The sequence below is a fragment of the Mustela nivalis genome, assembly GCF_964662115.1.
Source record: "Mustela nivalis genome assembly, chromosome: 2".
Classification (NCBI taxonomy): Eukaryota; Metazoa; Chordata; class Mammalia; order Carnivora; family Mustelidae; genus Mustela; species Mustela nivalis.
Window position 1 is genome coordinate 175911809 of NC_139021.1, and position 5178 is coordinate 175916986.

Below are 5178 nucleotides of genomic sequence, written 5' to 3' on the forward strand. Positions count from 1 at the left end.
GATGGTTTTTGTGATTTCTGAAGTTTGGAGGAGCGGCAGCATCAAGTCTGGGTCTCACTGGCTTCAGTAACAGTCCGTGGCAGCTGTGTTTGCAGGCCGGCTCTGGGATCCATGAGCTCTCTCTGGGTCCGGCTTGTGAGAGAACAAGTGACCATCACGTTTCATCCTCAGATCACAGCTGTGAACCAGGAAGACTCGGGGCTGTGCACCCAGGGGATGGGAACGTCGCTGTTCGGATTAGCCCAGCTTGGGCCGCCCCAGCAGCATCCTTGCTCACCTGGCCTCAGGCCGCCCTCGGGCCTCAGCAAGGGGCTGGGAGGGTTCAGATGCACACACGAAAACCAGTCCCTTGTGATGCCCGAGGCTGACCCAAGTGTTGTGTGCAGTCCAGGTCACTGGGGTTGAGAATGTGTTCTGTGAGAGTCTTGGGGTCATCTTTATCTGACACTCCTCTGAGTCATCAGACCAGGCTGGGTGTATCTTCTCAGATTGGGTTCCTAGAAGCCACTGGGGTTAGGATCTGGTGCACTTGGAAGCCACTGGGTGCAAAAGAGACTTCTTCGTATGCCAGTGTTTTTGAAAGCTTGGGGAGGACCACCAGCCTCTGACTGCTAGATTTGGGTGTTTTAATTTCTTGTAAATAAAAAATGGACAGTCTTGAGAACTTGGAACCCTCAGAGGGCATGTTGATGTAGAGCCCCCGTGCCGAATTCCTCATGACTGTACTGAGTTTAATATTGGTGTGTGACTGTGCTATACAAAAATACACGCTCCTGGAGTTGCCACTCTTAGCCCGCTGAGAAAGGCTTCAGTCATCTCGATGGGAACCTGCCAGCATCGCTCCTGGGTGAACTCATGTGGGGAGTACAAGCTGGCTGCCGATGACACACCATTGAATCCAGAAACCCGAACATATAAAAAGGGGAAAGGCCTCTACTGGACTTTTTTAAAGGAACCAAAGATAAAGAATGTGACTGCTTCTCTTTGTGACTTGGGCATCTATGCCCAATGGGCCTTAATGTGAAGTTTCCTTGGGTGGTTGTGAATCGGACTGATGTTATTTTTATCACTAAACATTGATATCCCTTGACTGTGGTTAGATTTTTAGTCATCCAAATCAGATGGTGCCTGGCTGTCTGTGTAGGAATTCTATGGCCTGTGTTGGTGGTCCCTGGGTCTTGTACAGGGGCAAGAGGTTGGCTATAGGGCTGGCTGCAGGGTTCTTATTAACATAGCTGTCTTGGTCTCCGCATCGGGGCACAGATTCCACTGAGTATCTGGCGGGGGCCGGGGGAGGCTTCTTCTGTGTAATCATCCAGGAGCCCTTTAGAGAGCATCGCTGTGGAGAACACAGGCTTGAATCAGAACTCTTGGGTTCAGTTACAGCTTGGGACAGCGGACAAGTCCCATAGCCTCTTCCTTCCTTGTTTCCTCAGCTGTAAAATGGGGGAAAGTGATTAAATAAATTGAGACGTGGAGTGTGGAATGTAACAAATGTTACTTCTTCTCCATGTCCTCATGAAGCAGGGGACGCAATAGGAAGGGACTTGCCCGCAGAGCTGGGAGCAGAGACCGGATTTGAATCCAGCCCCAGGAGACATAAAGGCCACGTTAGTCTCACCACAGTGCGCCATCTTCTTATTTTTTTTTTAAGATTTTTTTTATTTGACAGAGATCGCAAGTAGGCAGAGGCAGGCAGAGAGGGGGAAGCAGGCTCCCCGCTGAGCAGAGAGCCCAATATGGGGCTCCATCCCAGGACCCTTAGACCATGGCCTGGGCCGAAGGCAGAGGCTCAACCCACTGAGCCACCCAGGTGCCCCTCTTATTGTTATTACTATTATTATTATTATTATTTTAAAAATTTTATTTATTTCAGACAGCATGAGTGGGTGAGTGGGAGAGAGGGAGAAGCAGACTCCCCACTGAGTAGGGAGCCAGATGCAGGGCTTGATCCCAGGACCCTGGGATCATGACCTGAGCCAAAGGCTTAATGACTGAGCCACCAGGCGCCCCTGCACCATCTTTAGCACCAAGTGGGCTATGGGGGCCAAAACGAATAGGACTATCTAAGGATTACGGAAATTTGAAAATAACCTCTCATCTCAGACACTGTGTGTGTGTGTGCGTGTGTGTGTGTGTGTATACACACATACATATATACATACTTGCATACATATACATTTTATAGATATAAATATACATTTATTTTATATATATATACACATATATATGTGTGTGTGTGTATATATATGTATTTGGTGTCAAAATCCTGTGAAATTCCTGTCTCCTGGATGAAGCAAATGTCTTGGAACTAGCAAGTACTGGCTGGCATCCACACTGAAAGCTACCTGCACCTTCAACGCTGGCAGCCCAGGTCCCTGGGCTTGGTTTCCAGAACTTTCTAGAGCACCCCCACTTCCTCTCACCAAGGGTCTGCACTGCTCTAGCACATTCCCACCCTTGAGTGTGCTGTTGCCACTCTCGCCTTTTGTCCAGATCTTGCTCCCCCTTAAGCCCTCCATTTTGTGAAACCTGCCCTCCTTGGACAGTACCTTCCTTCTGACTTTCCCTCCCCCAAATTCCATGCCTTCTGTCTGTTTGCCAGGGTCCCATTGTCTTCCATCTGTTGGACCATCTCCAGTCATTTCCTGGAGAAGACTGTAAATTCCCTGAGGCAGTCCATTTTGAAACCTCCTAATTCTGGCGTTGTTGTCCAGACCTGGGCACCGAGGTATCCTGGATGACCAGGAGAGACTTAAAGTCCCTTTGACTTAAGATCTTAAGTTTCCAAGGCTCAACTGACATTTACTCCAAAATGGGCATCAATAATAGTTGATGAGAGTTTAGGGTCCCTGGCTGTGATGAGTGTGGGCTAGTTGTTTCCTTTCTCCGGGACTTCCTCCTCCCCTCGCATGAAATGTGGGCCCTGATCAGGTGGTCTGGATGGTTCTGGTGAGTCCACGCTTCTCACGGGCTGAGTCTCTGTGCAGCACGGCGCCCCACCGTGGGCTGTGCGTTCCTGGAGCTCCTGGGTGAGTATGGCCCGTTTGCCCACTGTTCTGTAACATTAGACAAATGCAATCATACGCCAGGAAACAGGATCCAGAGTCCAAGTTATTTTGGGATATGCAGGAGCCTGTGGGAAAATGCTGGAACATATCTGAGTCACTTCAGCAAATACCTTGTTCCAGCATGTTTTGTGCTTCCAGGCGGCACAAAAGGGCGCCAGCGGGCGCACACGCCCCTGTTGGACCTGCCCTTCCGGAGCAGCACTCCCTGGCTCCCCCCTGGTGTGCCGCCTCCCCTGAGCTCTGAAAAGTGAGTGCAGAGGGCTGAGCGGCTGGTTTAAGCTCTTGGAAGCCTTAAGGGGTGGTGGGGGCGGGGGGGGGGGGCGGCATTGTGGTGACGCACCCAGAAGGGATTCAAAATAAAAAGCCGTAGTAAGCCCCAAGTAAGTGTAAGGATGATCTCAATGTGCCAGGTGACACTCTGTTGCTTTTTAAAAACTGGAAATGAAATTCCTCCCAGAGTGTGTGTGTGTGTGTGTGTGTGTCCGCACATGCACACTTCGGTATGTTCCTGCTCTCTTGGGACTCAGGTCTGTTGTCCAGCACCACCCACCAGGAACCAGTGGAGATCAGAAAGAGCCACCTCAGCTGTAGGTCCCGCGGATGGGGTCCTCCCCAGACAGGAGCCCAGGTCAAAGGGGCCAGAACCGCGGGTGTACCTGGAGGCCAGCCTGAAGGTGGCGTAAGGAGATACAGAGGGGATTGGAAAAAGCATCTCGGGTAAGAAAGAAGGGACCTTTGTCAGGAGCACTACTGTTCCCGACCCTGCCTGCTCCAGCCAGAGCTCTGCCCTGATGCCCTTGCTTGCCCTTGTGGGGGCTGGGCTTTCTCCACATCCTCGTCCCCCAGCAAAAGGTCTTCTCTGGTCCCAACAGGAGTCTTACCATACATCTCTTCCTGGTTTTCTTCCGCTTCCTCTCTCCTTCTCTCAGAACCGGGCTCCTTCTCCTGGTTTAGCTTACAAAAAGCACAAACCAGAAGGAAACCTTTCTTCCTTGTTCCTCAATTTACCCCCTTTATTATGAAATATGGTGAAAGACCCAAAGTCACCACCGGGTCTCCCACATAGTGCTCTCCCAGCTGCATCCCCCACCAGCACCCAGCACCCAGCACCCTGTGGTCGCAGTGCCACACCTCCCTGTGCTTCTCCCTGTCAGAACTGCCAGACTCACCTTCCTCCCCTGCCCACTCCTAAACAGCGAGTTTTTCCAGGCTCACTTCCCTGACCTCCTGCTCTTATCACTGCATGATAGTTAGCTGTGTGTTAACTTGGCGAGGGGACAGTACCCAGATACTTAATCAAACACTAGCCTAAGAGTTGCTGTGGAGGCATTTTGTAGATGTGGTTAATGTCTACAGTCAGTTGACTTGACATAAAGGAAATTACCATCGATAATGGGGGTGGGCCTCACACAATCAGTTGAAGGCCTTTAGCAGAACAACTGTTTTCCTGGAAACGAAAAAATCCTGCCTTAGAACTGTACGATCAGCTCCCACCTGAGTTTCCAACCTGCCTGCCTGACCTACAGATTTCAAACTTGACTGTCCCCATCGAGTGAATAATTCTTTTTTTTTTTTTTTAAGATTTTATTTATTTGACAGAGATCACAAGTAGGCAGAAAGGCAGGAAGAGAGAGAGGAAGGGAAGCAGGCTCCCTGCTGAGCAGAGAGCCCGATGCGGGGCTCGATCCCAGGACCCTGGGACCATGTCCTGAGCTGAAGGCAGAGGCTTTAACCCACTGAGCCACCCAGGCGCCCCTGAATAATTCTTTAAAATAATTCTCTTAACACACACACACACACACACACACACAGTGTTTCTCTAGACAACCATGACTCACATGCACTGTTTATGCTCTCTGCCCTCACCGGGTCACTGGCTGCCAGTTTCCACACTGTGGTCACTTCTGGATCTATGTCACTGACCCCCCCTTTCTCCTGAACACCAAACCTCTATGCACAGTTGCCTACGGGGTTCCCTCAGCAGCACCTCCGTTCTGTCACAACACAGGTCTTCCTCAGGGTGAAGCTCTCATACAGAGGTCACCACCAGGGGCAGCAGTGACAGAGCCAGCTGTCCCAGGGGTGGGGGAGGGCCTGGGGACAGACA